We start from the raw sequence: 24,624 nt of genomic DNA on the forward strand, positions 1-24,624 counted from the left end.
AACGTAAAGACGTCTCACAACAGTAGGACTTCACACAACAGGATGACGTCACACAATAATAGGACGTCAAACAACGTGACGACGCTAGTGAGGATGTAAAACAACAGGAGAACCACACACAACACAAAGGACGTCATACAACAAGAAGACGTCACAATATGCGATGTCCTCTTAAAACACTAGGACGTTATGTAACTGGATGACATCACACACCAAAAGAACGTCTCTAAAAGGACGTCACACAACAAAAGGACGTCAGACAACTGCAGGACTTCTCACAACATGAAGACGTCACACAACAAAAGGACGTGACAAAATTTATGGACGTTATATGAATGACTCCACATAGTATTGTGTTACGCATTGTTCTCTTGATTTGTGATGTCCTCATGTAGTTTGACATCCACATGTTGTGTGACGTCTTCATGTGTTGTCACGTCCTCATGTAGTGTGACGTCCTAATGTTGTGTGACGCTTTCATATTACTGAACGTCCACAAGTTGTTTGAAGTCCTCACGTTGGGTGACGTTCTCAGATTGAGGATCTTCCTAGTGTATTTTGACGTCATTCTTTGTGTTATGTTTTTCAGTTGTGTGAAACGCTCATTTTGTGTGACCTCCTCCTGTTTTGTGACATCCTTCTGTTGTGTGATATCCTCCTACTGTGTAACGTCCCCATACTGTGAGACGTCCTGTTGTCGCCTGACGTCTACATACATATCATGTTCTCTTGCATAGAACATGCTTATCATCTGTGATGTTCTCTGCCGATTTTGTTTTGTCGAGTTTTTTGTTGTGTGACTTAGTGTGTTGTTTGACGTGCTCCAGTTGTGGGACGTACTCCTCTTTTGTGACGTTCATCTGTCTTGTGAAGTCCTCTTGTAGGACATTCTCCTCTTTTAAGACGTTCTTCTATTTTGTAATGTCCTCTTATGGGACGTTCTCCTCTTTTGTGATGTTCATCTGTTTTGTGATGTCCTCTTGTGAGACGTTCTCCTCTTTTAAGGTGTTTATCTGTCGTGTGATGTCTTCTTGTGGGACGTTCTCCTCTTTTATGACTATCATCTGTTTTGTGATGTCCTCTTGAGTAGTGAAGTTGAGGACTACAACCGTGCACAGCACCTGAGCAGGTGAGCTCATTAAGCCCCCCCTGCTCAGGTGAGCACAGGTACGTAGTCCTCAAGGTATGGGAGGAGGTTTCCCGGGTGCGTGTGGCGCTTGGCGGAGCGTAGCGTCCGGTCAGGCGTTACTTGAGAGAGGGTCATGTTGGGGTACAGGCAGGTGGGTTATGTGGTTGTATGCGGTCGTGTAGGGAGAGTAAAGGAAGAGGTGTAGAGAAGAGGAGAGGAATAGTAGATGAATATGTATGAGAATGTGCCGTAGAGTTAATCATGTGTGTAGATAGATTGGAGTATGTAGGTTATGTAGAGGAGGGAGGGGACCCCTACTTGGCAGGCAGGAGGCTATGTGGTTGTATGCAGTCAATTAGGGAGAGTAAAGGAAGAAGAGGAGAGGAATAGTAGTAGTAGATGAATATGGAGTGGGGGCAGGAGGCTATGTGGTTGTATGCGGTCATGTAGGGAGAGTAAAGGAAGAGGAGAAGAGAAGATTAATATGTATGAGTATGTGCCGTAGAGTTAATCCTGTGTGTGTAGATAGATGTGAGTATGTAGGTTATGTTGTGGAGGGAGAGGCCCCCCTACCTGAGAGGGAAGGAGACCAGAGTCTTAAGATGGGTATGGGAGGGGAGAAGGAGGGGAACGGGAGGGAGGGAACAGATGGCGGCAGCTTCGTGTAAGATGGGTATGGGAGGGGAGAAAGGGGGGAACAGCTGGCGGCGGCATCGTGTGACAGTGGAGTCATAATTTTTTCTTAAAGAATGACTGTTTTATGTAAACGATGAACCGTTTAACTTTTTCTCACCCAATCCAGCTGTGTTGGTGGTGTTCAATGACGTCAATTAGTTAGCCGTCAGACCGGGTCGTGTTAGCGGTAGGGACATCTCCCCCTCCCCCTCCTTCTATCTATCAAACTACTGCCCCCATTTAGCATCACTCAGTAAACTCAGTAAACAAAGTTTGTAGGTAAGTGTTTACTGAAAGAGGGAACCATTTTTATAAAGATATCTCTCTCTCTCTCTCAGTGGTGTACATCGGAGATCTACTAAGAGGGTTGACATTAGTTCATGTCTTGAAACACCCGATCCTTTCCAATGACCCGTGAGCGAGCAAGCGAGTGGTGCGTCCCGTTCGCTCTCTACCATAGGTGAGCCATCTTCCCCACATACAAAGTTCAACCATATTTTTTTATCTTAAAGGTGGCTACTATACTTCAATTTTCTTATATCAAATCCTACATGCTTTTCTCTCTCTCTATTCGTCAAAGTCAGTAGGTAGCCGTGTACTAAATGAATGAGGGAAACATTTTTTGGGGGGTTTGAGGTTTAGTGAGATGGGCGAGGTCGGTAACCACATCGCGGTCTGACCTCCGCTATACCTCAAACGCGCCATTCATTCTCTCTCTCTCCCATAGGTGAGCAATGTTCCCCACACAAATTCCAAGCATGCGCTGTTAGCAAGTAAACATATATAAGACTAATGTGGAAAAACGCAGACAGATAAGGAGAGTCATTCATCCACTCCATCGCACCTTCTTGTTATCCTAGTCAACCATCCAATCTGTACAAAGGGTTTAGCTAGTAGACAGATGGGGGAGGTATCTCCATTTCATCTCTCTTACCAAATAAATATTACTGTGTTCACCATTACACATTTTACACATCTAAGGTGGTGGTTTGAGGTGTACTGAGATGGGCGAGGTATTTGGGTGACCTTGCCCTCACCCTCACCCCACCCTTCCCAGACCGTATGTTCTATGCAAAGCCTTTAGTAGTATTATCATTTCTGTTCATATGTAGGGTAGTGACCCTGTTCACAAACACACAGATGCCATCCCATTCCACACATGCTCACCAGAGGACATACCACGCTGGAAGACAGAAGAGTTTGGGGAGACGTGATCACTACCTACAAATTTTAATATTTTTGTTAACTGTGTGATTACAACATATACCTTACGAATCTTAGTCTTGATATTATTATTATTATTATAATTATTATTATTATTATTATTATTATTATTATTATTATTATTATTATTATTATTATATTTTATAACCATCCCTCAGTAACTCAGTAAGACAAACAGCAACAGCAACAGTGGACTGAAGACTCTAATATGCTATGAGACAGACTGCTTCTCTCTCGAGCTGAGTCATTAGTGAAATACCCGGCTTCAATTTGGTAGGACATAGGATCTACAGATTCGTAAGGCTGACCTTATGCCATTAACACTGTATGGCAGTTTAGTTAGTTTAGTTCATTGGGTGTGGGGTGCATACCCATACCCACAAGATGGGTATGAGTATGCACCTCATACCCATCTTGTGGGCCGTATTGGAAAGGGTTACAGAGGCACATAATGGGCTCAGGGACTGAACCCCACAATTCATTTAGATAAGCAAGTTACAATCTTGATGAGCTAGTTACAAAATTCATTATAAGTCGGCATATCGACAATGGGTTCCAGATCGACCACAAGTTCACTTTCTAAATTAAGCAGTGTCAATTTCACTTTGCCTCAGATCTACAGGATCTTGTTGAAGTTGTCGGTGTACTACTGCTCTAAAATTGCTCATGGACAATCCAAGGTTACACTCAACCACACCTCCTTTAAAGGGAGATTCTTTGGCTAACTTCCATCAGCTGAACTCAGTAAGTGTTTACTGAACGTGGAAATCACTTCATGTGTGATTATTTAGTTTAGTTTAAAGTTTTCCAATCTTAAAATATTACTATCATCATCAACAACCATGTAAACATTCAGTTTACAACTCAGTTAGTGTTTACTGAACGTGGGAATCACTTCATGCATGCTCATTTTTTAGTTTAGTTTAAAGTTTTCCATCGTAAAATAAAATACTACTATCATGAACCTTGTATTGGGTGGCGCAGGCATTCAGCTTACAACTCAGTAAGTGTTTACTGAAAGTGGAAATGGCGAAAATTGATGATAGTAGTATTTAATTTAAGATGGAGACACTAAAAAATAACTAAAATGAGCACACATGAAGTGATTCCCATGTTCAGTAAACACTTACCGAGTGTTTACTGAATGAAATTAGACAACTGAATGTCTAAGAAACCCAATACATGGTTGATGATAGTAGTATTTTAAGATGGGGAAACTTTACCCTAAACAAAATGACAATGCATGTAGCGATTTCCACGTTCAGTAAACACTTACTGAATTGTAAACTGAATGCCTGAGCCACCCAATACAAGGTTCATGATAGTAGTATTTTATTTTACGATGGAAAAACTTAAAACTATACAGAAACGAGCTCACACGAAGTGGTTTCCCAAGTGTACAAGTGGTTGTACAAGGCTTACAGTCCCCAAGTGGGCATTTGAAGGCATAGACGACATTGGTCTCTTTTAAAGCGTTCTGCTTCGTGTCTGGAGAGTTTCTCATGAGTAGGTTGGCCGTTTTTTTGGTTTTATAGTAGATCGTCAATTGTATCTTCTGATTTTTGTCTATAGGGATAACGTTTCTATTAACAATATCTTTCAGGATCCTTTCCTTCGTTTTATGAGCTGTGTAAAAGAAGTTCCTGTAAAATAGTCTAATAGGGGGTATAGGTGTTGTGTTAGTTGTCTCTTCAGAGGTTGCATGGCATTTCACCTTCCTTCTTATGATGTCTTCAACGAAACCATTGGAGAAGCCGTTGTTGACTAGGACCTGCCTTACCCAACAGAGTTCTTCATCGACTTGCTTCCATCCTAAGCTGTGGCTGAGAGCACGGTCGACATAAGCGTTAACAACACTCCTCTTGTACCTGTCTGAGCAGTCACTGTTGGCATTGAGGCACATTCCAATGTTTGTTTCCTTAGTGTAGACTGCAGTGTTATAGTTGTGTGTGTGTAAACTAAAAGTCTTTGAAAATGTAATAAGTTATTACGAAACGCGTTCAAGTGTCGCATCAGACTAGAAATAAAAATGAATTTTGGAGAATGGATTTTTCAATTACCATCAACAGTGAAAAGAAACATAAGAAACACAGAGAAAATTCGTGTTAGAATTATTAATCTTACTTTTTCAGTCATATTTATTAATATATGTCTACAGGAAAGGCTGTTACCAAAGAAAAAATATACTAATTATATATATAGGGGGGTACCACCACTGGTGTAATTATAGGGACCCACAGCCTCAGAGAAGGGAACACAGAGCACTCAGGGAAAAACTTGACATTTAACTCTGAATACGAAAGAGTGTTCACTTCTCCTACCACCCCCTTTTTTTTTTTTATTATGATGTACACTTTATTATGCAAGGTTATACAGTTACATATCTGATTTTATACAAAAAATGAACATTAAGAGGACACAAGAAAAAGTTCGCTTCCTAGAGGCTGTAGATTTCCTCGAACTCCTCCGACGCCGGGCAGGAACCGAGGATGCAGCGGGCATTTCCCCTCTGGATCGCGACACTGAGGCGCTGAAAGAGAAAACTTGCTGCTCTAGGGTCTCTTGTGGTGTCAATGAGCTTGGAACCAAGATCCTTAAGAAACCTTCTTGCACTCTCACCCCATGGGCCTAGGGTCTCAGACCCTATTGGAACGAAATTGTACCTTTGATCTAATTGCCTGTACTTGACTGACTTTTGTTTTTCTCTGTGTGTCGCTGCGGCTCCTGCCGTGCCGGCAGAGAGGGTGATGTATGTCGTTGCCAGGGTGGATACGCAAGTATAGTCCCATGCTAACTGCCTGCCACCCTTCCACGGACGCAGTGTGATTCCGTCTGGTCGGCCGGCAAAGCTAACAGAGTCACGGTTCAGTAGGTTGCGGGGCTCTCTCTCCGCTGGACACTGAGCAGAGGCAAGGCTTCTTTTAATGATGTCGTTGACTTCGTCGTGTCTAGTGTGCCAACCACCCGATTTTCCACAGTGCAGGCCATGCAATCCATATTCGTCAGCATCTGCCTCGCCGCAAATACACCTGTGAACAGTGTGGATAGGGGCAGCAAGGCGGAGAGCGACTGCAATACGGAGCTCCTGCGGATCAAGACGTGTGCCTGTCGCAGACATAGGGACTGCCAGAAGGAAGTCCCCTGCATGGGGAGCCTGCACAGCTGTGAGGCGTGCACGATCACTGGGGGTTGTTGCTGCCTCCAGCAAAGCTGTGGCTTCTTTGTCTGCAATGGGGCTGTCCCAACTGGATTGTTTCTTGGCTTTCGGCATGGCTGGTCTGAGTGCTGGGTCTGTCATGGCACCCCATTTCGTGTCACATTCCGTGTAGTGGGGGTCCTGTATCCCCGCTACATCACTCAGGGTGTCAGGTAGAATTTCCTTAACTATATATATGTAAACATACATATATATATATATATATATATATATATATATATATATATATATATATATATATATATATATATATATATATATATATATATATATACATATATATATATATATATATATATATATATATATATATATATATATATATATATATATATATATATATACTAATATATATATATATATATTAGTATATTTTGGTAGCAGTCTTTCCTGTAGACATATATTATTAAATATGACCGAAAAAGTAAGATTAATAATTCTAACACGAATTTTCTCAATCTTTCGTACATTTCTTTTCAGTGTTGGAGGTAATTCAAAAATCAATTCTCCAAAATTCATTTTTATTTCTAGTCTGACGCGACACGAGCGCGTTTCGTAAAACTTATTACATTTTCAAAGACTTTAGTTTACACATACACAACTGAATAGAACTTACACATCTTCGATTTTATATCTACATTTGAGTGAGGTGGATGGGGTTAGGTGGCATTAATAAGGTATTAATTTCATCAACACAAGACAGAACACGAAACAATGGGTATTGAAATGGAAGTGATTGTAGAAAGCCTATTGGTCCATATTTCTTGATGCTTCTATATTGGAGCGGAGTCTTGAGGTGGGTAGAATATAGTTGTGCATTAATTGGCTGCTGATTGCTGGTGTTGACTTCTTAATGTGTAGTGCCTCGCAAACGTCAAGCCGCCTGCTGTCGCTGTATCTATCGATGATTTTTGTGTTGTTTACTAGGATTTCTCTGGCGATGGTTTGGTTGTGGGAAGAGATTATATGTTCCTTAATGGTCAAGTGGATTAAGGCGTCTTGTACATACCAGTTGCGTTGCTTCTGGGAGTATGGGTTCAAGTCACTTCTGGGGTGTGAGTTTTCAGTTATATATATATATATATATATATATATATATATATATATATATATATATATATATATATATATATATATATATATGTATATATATATATATATATATATATATATATATATATATATATATATATATATATATATATATATATATATATATATATATATATATGTATATATATATGTCGTACCTAGTAGCCAGAACTCACTTCTCAGCCTACTATGCAAGGCCCGATTTGCCTAATAAGCCAAGTTTTCATGAATTATTTGTTTTTCGACTACCTAACCTACCTAACCTAACCTAACCTAACTTTTTCGGCTACCTAACCTAACCTAACCTATAAAGATAGGTTAGGTTAGGTTAGGTAGGGTTGGTTAGGTTCGGTCATATATCTACGTTAATTTTATCTCCAATAAAAAACAATTGACCTCATACATAATGAAATGGGTAGCTTTATTATTTCATTAGAAAAAAATAGAGAAAATATATTAATTCATGAAAACTTGGCTTATTAGGCAAATCGGGCCTTGCATAGTAGGCTGAGAAGTGAGTTCTGGCTACTAGGTACGACATATATATATATATATATATATATATATATATATATATATATATATATATATATATATATATATATATATATATATATATATATATATATATATATATATATATATATATATAATGCGTTATGCGTGGTTTCCTCCGAGGCTATGGGTCCCCCTTCTTCCAGCTAGAGGTGGTACTATATATATATATATATATATATATATATATATATATATATATATATATATATATATATATATATATATATATATATATATATATATATATATATATATATATATATACATATATATATATATATATATATATATATATATATATATATATATATACATATATATGAAGGGACCCATAGCCTCGGAGAAGAAAATAAAAAGTATTCAGAGGAGACCTTATGGTTTCTCACTGAACACTAATATTATCTTCTCCTACCACCCCTATTCTTTTGTATGTACACATATATATTTACTTTATTTGAACTTTGTTACAAAAAAGGAGTTACATATGGGTTACAAAGATGGTTGTCATATGTTGTCGAGCTCCTCCAGCTCCTCAGATGGCGGGCAGGAACCCTGGATGCAGTGCGCATTTCCCCTCTGTATCGCCACACTGAGGCGCTGGAAAAGAAAGCTTGCAGCTCTCGGGTCCCTTGTTGTTTCAATGAGCCTAGAACCCAGTTCCTTCAAAAAACTGGTAGCCCTTTTACCCCAGGCGCCGAGCGTCTCAGAAGCAATGGGGACAAAATTGTAGTGGTGATCCAGTTCTCTATACTTACGGGATTTGGCTGCTTCCCTGTGGGTGGCAGCGCCACCTGGTTGTGCAACACTGAGGTTAATGTAGGTGTTAGCCAGGGTTGATACGCACGTGTAGTCCCATACCAACTGCTTGCCATTCTTCCAGGGGTTCACTGTGATACCATCCGGGCGACCAATAAGAGCATCAGAGTTACGGGGCGTTAGGTAACGGGGCTCTCTTTCAGCTGGGCATCCAGCTGTGGTGAGGCTCCTCTTGATGATGATATATATGTATATATATATATATATATATATATATATATATATATATATATATATATATATATATATATATATATATATATATATATATACATATATATGTATATATATATATATATATATATATATATATATATATATATACATATATATATATATATATACATATATATATATATATACATATATATATATATATATATATATATATATATATATATATATATATATATATATATATATATATATATATATACATATATATATATTAGTATATTTTGGTAGCAGTCTTTCCTGTAGACATATATTATTAAATATGACCGAAAAAGTAAGATTAATAATTCTAACACGAATTTTCTCAATCTTTCGTACATTTCTTTTCACTGTTGGAGGTAAATCAAAAATCAATTCTCCAAAATTCCTTTTTATTTCTAGTCTGACGCGACACGAGCGCGTTTCGTAAAACTTATTACATTTTCAAAGACTTTTAGTTTACAAATACACAACTGAATAGAACTTACACATCTCCTGGTTTCGTTTATATCTACATTTGAGTGAGGTGGATGGGGTGAGGTGGCATTAATAGGGTATTAATTTCATCAACACAAGACATAACAAGAGGTGGCATTAATAGGGTATTAATTTCATCAACATGTTGATGTTCAGAACTGGATCACCAGTTCCTATATATATATACATATATATATACATATATATAGGAAGGGAGTACCACCTCTAGCTGGAAGAAGGGGGACCCATAGCCTCGGAGGAAACCACGCATAACGCATTAGAGGGAATGTTTAGATCCCCTCCAATACAGTTTCTGTGTGCTTTTCTCCTACCACCCCCTTCCTTTTTTATTTTTTGTGCTTTATTATGCATTTGATGGTTACAAGATATACATGGGTTGATACAAAAATAATAATGCAAAAAGGTGCTTAAAGATTATGGATCTCTTGAAAAACACAACAATGGGAAACATTGATGAATGTCACAGACGGGTTCGATCATTGTTGCAAGTCAAACACTTCTTTGAATTCCTCTGAAGTTGGACTAGTGCCCAAGACGCAACAGGCATTTCCCCTCTGAATCGCAACACTGAGGCGCTGGAACAAGAAACTTTTTGCTCTCTGGTCTTTTGTAGCGCTGATCAATTTGTCCCCCAATTCCTTCAGGAACTTCAATGCACATTTTCCCCACGAACCGAGGGTCTCCGAGCCGATCGGAACAAAGCTGTAGCAGTGTGCTAGACCTCTGTATTTAATAATTTTCTGCGATTCCCTGAAAGAAGCAGCACCACCGCTTTCACGTGTGCTGTAGTGGAGGTAGGTACTGGCCAGTGTGGCAGCGCACGTGTAGTCCCATACCACTTGCTTACCATCCTTCCAAGGTAGCAAGGTTACCCCATCAGGGCGCTTCTGAGGGTCGTTAGGTCTGGATAAGTGTGGTTCTCTTTGTGCCGGGCAGCTTGCTGTGGCGAGGCTCCTCTTGATGATGTCGTTGACTTCTTCATGTCTTGCAATTTTACCCTGTGATTTACGACATACCAGACCATGACGATCATATTGGTCTGCCATCGCAGTTCCGCAGATGCACCTATGTTCGGTGAGGATGGGGGCGGCAAGGCGAAGGGCAACTCCAATGCGGAGAGCGTCATGACTGAGGCGAGTTCCCAGGGCTGCATTGGGCACAGCAAATAAAAAATCCCCGGCGTGGGGTGCTGCACCGCTAGGAGGCGGGCTTTGTTTTCAGCATCAGCGTTGTCAATCATTGCTGTGACAGTCTTTTCCATTATGGGGCTATCCCAGTGGGCCTGCTTGTGGTCTTTTGGGACTTGCGGTCGGGGTTGAGGGTGTGCAATGGTGTCCCATTGTCTGGCTGCTTCGATGAACGTTTGATCATGAGTTCCCGCTGTCTCTCTCATACGCTCTGGTAGGATCTGCCCTACCAATTCGTTGGCTGCTGTACATGAGGATAAGAATGCTGGAAGTGCTACCTCAGTTGCCTTTCGTATGCCTATCTCTCCAAATCTCACTGGTAGGGAGAGAGAGAAAAAGAGAAAACCAAAGTTGAGCAGGAAAGAGAGAAAACCAGAGTACGAGAATTGGAGTTAGAACAGGAGAAAGAAAAAGAGAAAACTAAACTAAAGGTAGAAAAAGAAAAAGAGAAAACAATACGAATGGAAATAGAACCAATTAGAACTTTGACGGAGTAGAGGATTGAGCATGGGTTGCAAGAGAACACCACACACGTGTCACATCCACAGGATAACAGAGTGAGGGAAAGGATATTCCACTGTTTGTGCCAGAGGAGTCGGAAAGCTTCTTTGAGCACTTAAGGTAGCCTACCTCAAACAGTGGCCGCAGGAAGAATAGGCTCTATTAGTCCAGTTGTGATTGATCAGTGCTGCTAGAGAGGCATATACTCAGTTGTCTCTGGGGGAATGCCAGGACTACTGGACTGTAAAGAACAGCGTATTGCGTTCGTTTCTGTTAACTCCTGAAGCATAAAGAAAACATTTCTGAGATATGATGAAATCTCCATGTCAAACAACATCCTATCACACATATATATTATTGTTACGTGATTGTGAGAGGCTCACCCGATTTTGGGTGTTGGCCCACCTCATCACCGGTTGTCTATTATAATATTAAGAGCTCTGTAATAAAATGTTAATGTTTTACACAACCGAAAACGGTTGTGACAAACGGACCGACGTTCCCTGAGATCGATTGAAGCTGTCGGGGTGGAGTCATATAATGATTTAAAACAGTTAATGATAATGGAGAAGTTTTTAGAGGATGAGTCAGAGGACAGCCAAGTCACTGAGTTCCCTTCTTGTGTACTGACAAGGTCAGAGGTTACCGACAAGGGGGACACTGGAGGTGATGTGACAGTGTCGACTCCACTTAGCGAGGAACCTGATGTGTAGATAGCAGTGCTGTTTGGTGAAGGTCCAGCTCGTGAAAATGAGGGCATGACGAGGTCAGAGGTGAAGATTACCCTACCAGAGATTTGGAATGTGAACAGAGTGAACCTGATTAGAGTCCAGAATGCTGAATTTAAGGACAAGATCAGAGAGGCAAGAGTGGGAACTCGTGTTTAGAGTCCCCAGTACAGTATTATATGGAAAACGACTTACTGATGAGGAAATGGTGACCGGATGGAGCCGGCGTGGATAAAGTATGGATGGAGGAAACACCAAGTGTTGGTGCCGAGAGAGTTTAGGACAGTGATAATGGAACTAGTCCACTCCGTGGATATGGCAGGACACTTGGGAGTTAAGGGGCCCTGTGCCTGTGCACAGGGCCCCAACGGCTTCTCCAGTGGTTTCATTGAAGACATCATAAAAAGGAAAGTGAAACGCCATGCAATCTCTGAAGAGACAACTAACACAACACCTATACCCCCTATTAGACTATTTTACAGGAACTTCTTTTCCACAGCTCACAAAACGGAGGAAAGGGTCCTGAAAGATATTTTTATTAGAAACGTTATCCCTACAGACAAAAATCAGAAGATACAACTGACGATTTACTATAAAACCAAAAAAACGGCCAGCCTACTCATGAGAAACTCTCCAGACACAAAGCAGAACGCTTTAAAAGAGACCAACGTCGTCTATGCCTTCAAATGCCCACTTGGGGACTGTAAGCTTCAAAAAACTCATTATATATAGGCAAGACAACATCATCTCTTTCCAGGCGTTTAACGATGCATAAGCAACAGGGCTCCATTAAGGAACATATAATATCTTCCCACAACCAAGCCATCACCAGAGAAATCTTAGCAAACAACACAGAAATCATCGATAGATACAGCGATAGCAGGCGGCTTGACATCTGCGAGGCACTACACATCAAGAAGTCAACACCAGCAATCAACAGCCAATTAATGCACAACTCTATTCTACCCACTTCAAGACTCCGCTCCAATATAGAAGCATCAAGAAATATGGGCCAATAGGCCCTCTGCAATTACTTCCATTCTTACCTTCAATACCCATTGTTTCGTGTTCTATCCTGTGTTGAAAGTTTTGTTCACCTCATCCAAAACTGTCGTAACATATCACCTCACCCCAAAATGTGGGTATAAAATGAAAAATGAAAGCTGTTTAAATCATAGCATAGCAAGAACTCTGTTTAGTGTTTGCAGGTAATAGTTGTGTGTGTGTAAACTTTAAGTCTTTAAAAATGTAATAAGTTATTACGAAACGCGTTCAAGTGTCGCGTCAGACTAGAAATAAAAATGAATTTTGGAGAATTGATTTTTCAGTTACCATCAACAGTGAAAAGAATCATAAGAAAGATCGAGAAAATTCGTGTTAGAATTATTAATCTTAATTTTTCGGTCATATTTATATATATATAAATATCTATATATAAATATCTATATATAAATATCTATATATAAATATCTATATATATATATATATATATATATATATATATATATATATATATATATATATATATATATATATATATATATGTATATATATATATGTATATATATATATATATATATATATATATATATATATATGTATATATATATATGTATATATATATATGTATATATATATATATATATATATATATATATATATATATATATATATATATATATATATATATATATATATATATATATATATATATATATATATATATATATATATATATATATATATATATTCCCTGCCAGACGTAAGACTATTATTGTTTCTCAAAGAGCATTTAAAGACTGAGCTTGGGGTTGATTATTAATTAATAACATAGGCACCAACTATGTTTACTAACACTTTCTAATCATTTGTAAAGTAAACCTGAGTAAACTTGATATAGGGCTGCGGTACGATTAGTTGAGCAGTCTGCCGGCAGCGAGCCAGCTGGGGGGAAGGAGACTGAGACTCAATCTTCTCTGAGCTGGCGTGGTGTGGACAGGACCCTCCTACCCTTCCTCCTCGTTTCCTTATTTCTGTGTCTTGTTCAAGCTAAGTATAGTATATTAGTAGTATAGCTAAGCTTAGTATAGCTAAGTATTGAATAATGTTTACATTATTCAATTTCTGGCATACACGTGTTCTATGTGTAGAGTAGTATACTTTGTGTGTAGTAGGTGTTTTTAGAGTTATATTACTAGTTATTCTATAGGGGTCCCAGTGGAACCACGTGGTCTCCCTACCCTAAGCTGACTCTAGCTTCAAGTGTTTCCCTAGTAGAACTTTACCCTAGCTTGTGTTCAGTGTAAAACCTTGTATCCTGTCTATGTGAACCAAGGCTTTTAACGTAAGATAGTGTGGTAAAGTAATTATTATTATTGTTATTGGTGTGAGTGTATATGGGGGCTGTTAAGGGGTTAATAAATAAGTAAGTAGTAACGGAGTATCCCTTCTTCCTGTATGGGAGTGCTATGATCAACCTCTAGTCGGACATGGTCTAGTAGCAAGTTATTATTACTGCGGATAGTTTATTTTGGGGGCCGGGCCTTTTAGTTCTCCCATTTTGATAACTCTTAATGCTTACTATTGCCCCTACATCCAGATAACCTTAGGCCCCATAGTACAGACACTCCTATATAACAAACGTTAATTGATTAAAAACTAGAGCCGTGGATATACACTATTATACTCTTAGAGAGAATATTAACATAGTAGCACTCCAGGAAACTGGGGATAGGGATGGTAGCATTCTGAACATGAAGATGAACATGTTGAACATGAAGATGTTCAACTGCTGGGCGAGCTCTCTCCTACTCATTTGAGGGGAGGGAGATTAGATTATGCTTATTTGATAAATGCTGAGGGTATAGAGGGGAATTGTCTTACTGTGGATGAAATGCTAAGGGATAATTTTGCATTACAAATATAACTTAAACTAGATAAAAAGCTTGCCTGTCTTCAGAGGAAAAGGTTAAAGTTTAATAAGGGAGAATTAAGGGGTCATGTTAGTCATATTAAGTCTTGGTATGATACTTATAAGCCAGTTTCGGCAGAAGCATTTTATGAAGATTTAATTAAGGAGGTAGATGTATTTAATGCAACATTGAACCGGAAAACATCTGGTATAGAAAAGCATCCCCCCAGAAAAGTGTGGGGAGAAGAGAAAGAAAATTAGGAGCAAGGATTTGCAGGAGTTTGCAGAGAAAGTTGGGAGTAACATAAACTTGAAGGAAATCTGGCAAGACGTAAATGAAATAAGGGGTAAAAAGAATAATTTTGTTGCACATCCTGACCCGTAAGGAATTGCAAATGGTCTCGTAAATAAATGGGCGGAAGCTGCCAAACTTAGTTCATTTAATTACCCGTTGTAACGAGAGAGTCGTTAGATTCTTGGAAAGATCTAAGAAAGGATTTTATACTTACAGCAGGTAACAGTGGTGATGCCACTTGCACAGGTATTATCAGAGATCAAGAAAAAATAATGGCGATTAAAGTTGGGAAATCTACCGCCCCTGGGGAGGATGGAGTAACTTATGAAATACTTAACGAACTTGCCATTATGACGAAAAGCCCACTTTTAGACCTCTTTAATATTAGTTATAAAGAGGGCAGTATTCCCAGTAAATGGAAAAAAACTATGATCATCCCTATCCCTAAAGCCAATGGAGAGCACAGACCTGTGTCTTTAACCTCGTGTTTTTGTAAAATGATGGAGAGGATCATTTTAAATAAACTTTTATATATAATAGGTGATCAGCTGTCTAGTAATTTGTTCAGGTTCCTCAGAGGAAAAAGTACCTCTGACTGTATTATTAAATGTCTAGCTAATGATAATGATTATTATAGAATTTTTATTGATTTATAAGGAGCTTTTGATAAAGCCAACAAAGAAGTTATTTTATATGAATTAGCTGGTCTTGATGTTGAAGGGAGATTATTGCGCTGGATAGGGGATTATCTTCAGGAAAGGAAGGCTCAGGTGTGGTATCAGGATGGATGGTTACACACTTGCAACAGACTTATATATTGCAAATGAGTTCAATAGCTTCTTTTCATGAATTTGTGCAAACCTTGGCAGAAAAATTCCAAAGACCCAGACACATGTTACTACATATCTAACAGGCAGCTAACAATCTACTCCTTTTACCAGTCAGCCCGACAGACATTATATCAATAATTCAATTACTTAAAATCAAAGCTTGGAACAATAATGAAATAATGTCTATGATGTATAAGAGTGCTGCCCTGTTCTTGCAACACCCATTCCTCTGCTATTCAACAAATCTCTAGTGAAAATTAGTAACTAATCAGTTAGAAAATCAGTAAAATTTGTAAGGATATCACACTGATATCCTTATATCAGTGTGATATCCAAAAAACTAATGTTTAGGGAGCATAACCAAGCAAATATTGCGGCAGCCAGAAAAATGATAGGATGGATTACGAGAACTTTCAAATCCAGGGATCCTATCACAATGGTTGTACTCTGCAAGTCACTTGTGTTGTCCCGTCTTGAGTACTGCTCAGTACTCACTTCCCACCTTCAGAGCAGGTGAAGATTGCTGAAATAGAGGGAATACAGAGAACATATACAGCATGCATAGACTCGATAAAGCACCTAAATTACTGGGATCGTCTCAAAGCTCTCCAAATGTACTTACTAGAAAGGAGACAAGAGAGATACCAAATAATATACACATGGAAAATACTGGAGGGCCAGGTCCCAAAGCTACACAGTAAAATAACAACATACTGAAGTGAACTATATGGAAGAAAATGCAGAATATAACCAGCGAAGAGCAGGGGTGCCATAGACACAATCAGAGAGCACTGAATAAACATCAGAGGTCTGCGGTTTTTCAACATACTCGTAACGAGCATAAGAAATATTGCCAGAACAATCACGGACTTCTTCAAGAGAAAACTGGATAGTTTTCTCAAAGGAGTGCCGGACCAACCGGGCTGTGGTGGGTATGTGGGCCTGCGGGCCGCTCCAAGCAACAGCCTGGTGGACCAAACTCTAACAAGTCAAGCCTGGCCTACTGCCAGGCTTGCTGAGTAAAAGAACTCCCAGAACCCCATCAAGCAGGTATTAATTGCACTTTAAATACTTAGTATAAGCAAAGATATTTAATGTCTGGTGAAGGATGGAGGGTAGGCAATCCAAGAGAGGAGGTGCATACTCTAGATGAAAGCAAACTAAGTAATACTTAATAAATATTCTAAATTGGAATTTTAGGTAATAATCTACAATCTTTGGATGACAAAACCACACATCAGAAAATGAAGATGCAATGATATTTACGCCTGTCTGGGACAATTATCAAGTTGTGTAATTAATATTTTTGTGAATCATTTGCTAATTATACTCTTAGCTAAATGAATACTATGTAGCATGCAAGACTGCTTCATACACTTTTCTGGCCTGAAAATTATGATAATTTGGGCTATCATAAAGTATGCAATATGATTAATATATAGTACCGTGATAAAGAAAACCTATTCCTAATTATAATGAGACTTACTTGGATTTTTGGAATCCATTGTTGCAATGATCTCTCAGATATTCGACTACATGAGAAACAATATCACTGGTTGAAATTGATGTTGAGCTGCTGTAAAATTTACCTAAAAGGTAAAAAAGTATTTAAAACCAGGCATAAAATAGAATCAGTTTAGATTAATTATATAAAGCTACAAGAACAAGGTAGGATGCATACTTGCACCACCATCCAAAAACTGCAAATGAGAGTTGTGACACGTAAATCTCATAACACTTTTTTGTTTACATATTAACTTTTTGGCATTTTTTCAGTTATTAAACTGAGATAAAAATAAAATTAATACATGTGAAAATACAAGCAAAATATAACTGAAAATTGAACAATGAAACTTTACAGATGATACAGAAGACACAAGAAAATTGGCACGGTAGGAGACATTGAAAAAACAGAAATAACATGATGTTTAACAATGATAAGTTACAGGTGCTGAAGTATAGTGGAAACTAGGAAATTAAATGAAACAAGGAGTACAGGACACAATCAGACCTACTCTAAGAAGGAAAAATCATGCAAGAGATCTGAGAATTACGACGTCTGACGACCTCACACTTTGTGAAAATAACCGAGCAAATATAGTGGCGGCCAGAAAAATAATGGGATGGTTTATGAGAATGTTAAAATTCAGAGACCCCACCCACAGTAATGCTAACACTTTTAAAATAACTGGTGCTGTCCCATCTTGAGTATTGCTCAGTACTCACTCTCCGTTTCTGAACAGGAGAGATCTCTGAATTAGAGGGAATACAGAGACCATAAACAGCAACCATAGAAATGATAAAACATCTAAAAAATTGAGACCGTCTCAAAGCTCTCAAAATGTACTCTCTGGACAGGAGTCAAGAATGGTATCAAATAATACATATATTGAAGATACTACAAGGCCAGGTCCCAAGTTTGCATAGCATAATATAACAACAAACTGGAGCTAAAGATACAGAAGGAAATTAATAATAGGTGTCATAGGTACAATCAGAGAGCAGAGTCTTAACAGTAGGGGGGTCAAGGGCTGTTTCCTAGGCTAGGCAAGGGTAGACTAGGCTTGGCTAGTGTTGGTTAGGTTATGCTAGGATGAAGTTGGCTAGGTTGATTTACTCCACCAGTAATTGGTGGTTCGTCTAATTACCAGAAGCTACCACAAGCTACACAAGCTTCAAATAGCTTCCTGGCAATACGTTAGTAATGAATAAATATGATATATTTACTCATTATAATGTTGGTACTGAATGTACAACACGAAAAAACATCATTTTAATCTTAAAAAGTACCTTTTTATAAAGAAATTAGACGAAAATAAAGAGCTGGTGATGCCAAATCAAGTCGACGATCCAAGCGTCGGTTAAGTTAGGTTTGGTTTGGTTAAGTTAGGTTAGTTTAGGTTAGGTTAGGTTTGGTTTGGTTAAGTTAGGTTAGTTTAGGTTAGATTAGGTTAGTTTAGGTTAGATCAGGTCAGCCTAACCTAACATATCATATTTATTCATTACTAACGTATTGCCAGGAAGCTTGTGTAGCTTGTGGTAATTAGACAGACCAGTAATTGAGGAGGAAGAGAGGAGGAGGAACCTCAATATAAGCCTAATTTTTAGCTTCCTACTTCCCTGTTCCAGGCTTTCAGCACATCCGCATAAAAAAACCTGGTTATTTATTTATTTATTTATTTATTTATTTATATACGAGAAGGTACACTGGGGGTTAAGAGAGAAAATAGGAATGATGATTTTACAATCTTGCCTGAAACACTGTGCGTACTAGTGGCTTTAGGTATTGTATGTACTACCTCTTTCTATAAATCAAACAGAATGTTTGTACTGTAACTCTGCATCTATGTATGTACTTTTCCTAAATAAAGTATTATAATTATTGTAAAGCCACTAGCACGCATAGCGTTTCGGGCAAAGATCCCGTACCCAGAAGCTGGGTACCTTTTGTTGCCCTGTGACTACTCTACTGACATTCCCTAACTCTTATGACATTCCTAACAATATTGTTAAACTAATAACAATTAGCAGTAGTTAAATATTACCGGAATAATCGAACTGATGTGGCCATGTTGTTGTTGTGGAGCCCGGTCGTTCAGTTTGTATACAGCATACGAAGGTTAATCTAAACTAAAACAACAGTCTAAAAATGACTAACCTGAGCTAAGAAATCCTAAGCTATAAATATTTACAACAATTCACTGTTGTTTTTGTTGATTTGGGGGCGATGACATGAGTAAACTGGTTATGTTGTGTTGATTTAGGGGTAACGAACTGGTTATTAGACCATGGTTTGTACATAAGCAAAACAAAAAACAAGGTGTAATTCTTTTAATTATAACAATAATAACGACAAAAAGATAATAATTAATGTACTTGTTAAGCAAAATTTGCAAAATCTTAGTTTTCTCTACGAAAAAAAATTAAAAGACATCTGGAAAAAGATATGCAGACTATGTCATACATTTTCTTCTGTTATTTACACTAAAAGAACGTTTAAACGTTAATTAATTAATTTAACACTTTCGCCACTCAGTGGCGCGCGAGCGCGTCACTAATTTTTGTGTGGGTTCCGCAAAGCTGACTCTGACGGGAGTCACGCGAATAAATATTTGTATAAATTCCAATTTCGATCCGATTTACATGGGGATAGTTTACAAATGTTCGCCATGTAATTTACGTTTTCTCTAATAGCCGAAGAGCTTATTTGGGAGAACGGCATGGCAGTGAATCATCGTGGTAAAACAATTGTATTATTGGCACGACGAGTATTATCGACGTAGTTTTTATTTTTGTTGCCGGTCGAACGCATTCTTATGTGACGTTTTATACTTATGTATTTCTAGAACATTCTTTTGCGAACACATTGGTCCAAAAATGAAATACGTACATCGAAAAATAATGCCAGGACAGTGACAAGAGTATACACTTTTAAATATGGCCGCTCGATCGCCGATACGCTAATTTCATTTGGGGAAATTAATTTTTTCATATGCCGTTTCGCGACAATTTCTTATATCTGATATAAACGTTGCAAAAGAAGTTTAGGATTAAGTAACATATTACACATTAAAAAAAAACGAATACATTAATACCTAAACAGTTTGTAAATACAGTGATAAATTGTGCCAAACATTACACAATATTATTTACTAAGAAACATATGACAACTACAAACGGCACGATTTCAACAGGATTTTATAGTTGTCAAAAACTCTGATTTTAATTATCAAGTATTTGTCAGATTGTATTTTATATAATTATGAGGCAGTGGAACGACCGAATTGTTCTGTATTATAAATGCATAATGCTAAATTTCTATATACATAACAGTAAAATAATGACCACCTACATTTAAGGATAACTAGGAAATAGTAACTGGAAACTTTATTTGAACGAAAATTCAATACCAAATTTCTTAGATGTTTTTCTTTAATATAAAGATCGACAGTAAGGAATCTTATTCATTATGGACAAATTTACAAAAAAAAAACATAATTTTCATTGAGGACCATATATTAGAGTATACTTAGTCACTTATATATTAAAAGTACTGTGTTTTGTAAACCATTGGGGTTGTAAACAAACCGAACGTCCTACCCAAAAAGTCGTAACATAAGAAATGGCATGTTTGTTAATTTATTATCCTAAAAATGATTATTAATTATTTACGACGGCAATAGAGGTTTCCCATTAGGTAAATTACTGTAAGTCTGAATAAATGCTACTACAAAACCTATATAAATCCTGGGAATATCATAATGATCAGCGACATTAAAGTATAAAGGGTGAAATAGTAACTGGCAACTGTCGGCGAACGAAAAATTCGTTTCCAAATTTATTAGATGTTTTCCTAAATATAAAGATCGACAGGATGGAATTTTCTAGATTATGACCTAATTAAGGCAAAAACATATATACTTTTACACGAAGAACAAATATCAGAGCATTGTCAGTGAGTTATAGAATAAATAGAGTGTGGTATTTCATTGTATAATTAGAGATAGCCCCTGGAAGCGAGAATGGACGTAGTTTTACACAAAATAACGTCCAAAAACAGCTGTACAGTCAAACGGCAAATGTTGACGTTCTTTCTAAGAGGACAGGTTGCCAAATCAGCCTGACAGAGCGAGCTAAGGAAATATCTGCCTTCACCACTCCTTTCGGCCTGTACAGATATTAACGCCTTCCTTTTGGACTGTGTAACGCCCCGGCCACCTTCCAGCGAGCTGTCAACCGCGTCATCTACGGCCTAGATCACACCTACGCCTACTTGGATGACATCCTTCTGGCAACTAACACCTGGAGCGAACATCTGCTCCAGCTGCAACGATTGTTCTCCAAGCTCCTGACAGCTGGCCTTACCATAAACTTGGACAAGTCCACCTTTGCTAAAGGTAAAGTGCATTATCTTGGTCATATGATTGGGAGTGGCAGCATAGCTCCTTTAACCATTCACACTCAAGCCATTCAGCATTACTCACAACCTACTTCCAGGAAGCAGCTCCTGCGCTTCCTTGGCCTTGCATCTTGCTGTCGTAGGTAAGTGAGTGTGGTTGAAAAGAGTTGTGAAATCTTGCATGGGACTGCCGGTGTTAGGACGGGTGTAGGTTGTGCAGATGATGAGAGAACCCATTTGTGTGTGAACTTTGATGGCTAGGAAATGTTTGTGAAGCCAATGAGTGTGAAAGAGTTCATGTTTGTATGAAGAACGGATGAGTATTGCAACTCCTTCATATGCTTCATCTGGTGACTGGTAAGAGGAGTAGCCATAATGTTTGATTATATATGAGTTTGTAATGTATGTGCTATTTAATAATAGCACATCAGGTCTCTCGATGGAAAGCCTGGAAACCCACTTCGGCCAATCATCAGCCAGATACCCACACCCACGTACAGACTGGTGAAGCGACTCAACGGCCTGCTAACTCCTTATGTCCCTTGCGCCTTCAGCCTGAAGTCTCCAAAGGAATTTGTTGACTTACTGCGGGGCACACGGGCCACAGGGATAAGAGCCTCGTTGGACGTAAAATCACTGTTTACCAACGTACCTGTGGACGAGACAATCGGGATGATAGCCGAAAGAGTGTATCGTGATCCGGCCTGCACTCCTCTTGACGTACCAGAAAATATTCTAAGGAAACTACTCCAAGCTTGTACTAAAGAGGCACCCTTCTTGAGCCCGGATGGGCACATGTATAAGCAAGTAGATGGGGTACCCATGGGTTCTCCCCTAGGTGTCCTGTTTGCAAACTTCTACATGGGTACCATCGAGCAAAAAGTCTTAGGCGACATGAACTTGAAACAGGCCATATACTGCAGGTATGTTGACGACATTTTTACACAGGTACCTGATGTCAGACATCTGCAGGAGCTGAAGGAGGCATTTGAGCAGAGTTCCATGCTGCGTTTCACTTACGAGATGGAAAAGGATGGGAAGCTGCCCTTTCTAGATGTTACAGTCATGGAAAAGAGCGGAGGTTTCCACGCTGCAGTCTACACTAAGGAAACGAACATAGGAATGTGCCTAAATGCCAACAGCGACTGCCCAGACAGGTACAAGAGAAGTGTTGTTAACGCTTATGTCGACCGTGCTCTCAGCCACAGCTCAGAATGGAAGCAAGTCGACGAAGAACTCTGTTATCTTGAGATGATTTCGGAGCTTTTAGTGTCCCCGCGGCCCGGTCCTCCACCAGGCCTCCACCCCCAGGAAGCAGCCCGGGACAGCTGACTAACTCCCAGGTACCTATTTACTGCTAGGTAACAGGGGCATTCAGGGTGAAAGAAACTTTGCCCATTTGTTTCTGCCTCGTGCGGGAAACGAACCCGCGCCACAGAATTACGAGTCCTGCGCACTATCCACCAGGCTACGAGGCCCCCTAGGGTAAGGCAGGTCCTAGTCAACAACGGCTTCTCCAATGGTTTCGTCGAAGACATCATAAGAAGGAAAGTGAAACGCCATGCAACCTCTGAAGAGACAACTAACACAACACCTATACCCCCTATTAGACTATTTTACAGGAACTTCTTTTCCACAGCTCATAAAACGGAGGAAAAGGTCCTGAAAGATATTGTTAATAGAAACGTTATCCCTACAGACAAAAATCAGAGGATACAACTGACGATTTACTATAAAACCAGAAAAACGGCCAGCCTACTCATGAGAAACTCTCCAGACACAAAGCAGAACGCTTTAAAAGAGACCAACGTCGTCTATGCCTTCAAATGCCCTCTTGGGGACTGTAAGCTCCAAAAAAACCAGTAAATAGGCAAGACGACAACATCTCTTTCTAGGCGTTTAACGATGCATAAGCAACAGGGCTCCATTAAGGAACATATAATCTCTTCCCACAACCAAACCATCGCCAGAGAAATCCTAGTAAACAACACAGAAATCATCGATAGATAAAGCGATAGCAGGCGGCTTGACATCTGCGAGGCTCGACACATCAAGAAGTCAACACCAGCAATCAACAGCCAATTAATGCACAACTATATTCTACCCACCTCAAGACTCCGCTCCAATATACAAGCATCAAGAAATATGGACCAATAGGCTTTCTACAAATCACTTCCATTCAATTCCTATTGTTTCGTGTTCTGTCTTGTGTTTAGGAATTTAATACCCTATTAATACTACCTCACCCCATCCACCTCACTTAAATGTAGATATAAACAAATCGAAGATGTGTAAGATCTATTCAGTTGTGTATGTGTAAGCTAAAGTCTTTGAAAATGTAATAAGTTTTACGAAACGCGCTCAAGTGTCGCGTCAGACTAGAAATAAAAATGAATTTTGGAGAATTGATTTTTGAATTACCACCAACAGTGAAAAGAAACGAACGAAAGATCGAGAAAATTCGTGAAAATAATATATATATATATATATATATATATATCTATACATATATATATATATATATATATATATATATATATATATATATATATATATATATATATATATATATATATATATTTATATATATATATATATATATATATATATATATATATATATATATATATATATATATATTTATATATATATATATATATATGTCGTACCTAGTAGCCAGAACGCACTTCTCAGCCTACTTTGCAAGGCCCGATTTGCCTAATAAGCCAAGTTTTCATGAATTTATGTTTTTTCGGCTACCTAACCTACCTAACCTAACCTAACCTAACTTTTTTGGCTACCTAACCGAACCTAACCTATAAAGATAGGTTAGGTTAGGTTAGGTAGGGTT

General features: G+C 38.5%; 1 pseudogene; it reads right to left on the reverse strand.

Annotated features, from left to right (window-relative positions):
• Window positions 1-929: 929 nt before the first annotated feature.
• Window positions 930-24,624, reverse strand: part of LOC123751230 (uncharacterized) — a 43,067-nt pseudogene continuing 19,372 nt past the window's right edge.

The sequence above is a fragment of the Procambarus clarkii genome, chromosome 2, assembly GCF_040958095.1.
Source record: "Procambarus clarkii isolate CNS0578487 chromosome 2, FALCON_Pclarkii_2.0, whole genome shotgun sequence".
NCBI classification, from domain to species: Eukaryota; Metazoa; Arthropoda; class Malacostraca; order Decapoda; family Cambaridae; genus Procambarus; species Procambarus clarkii.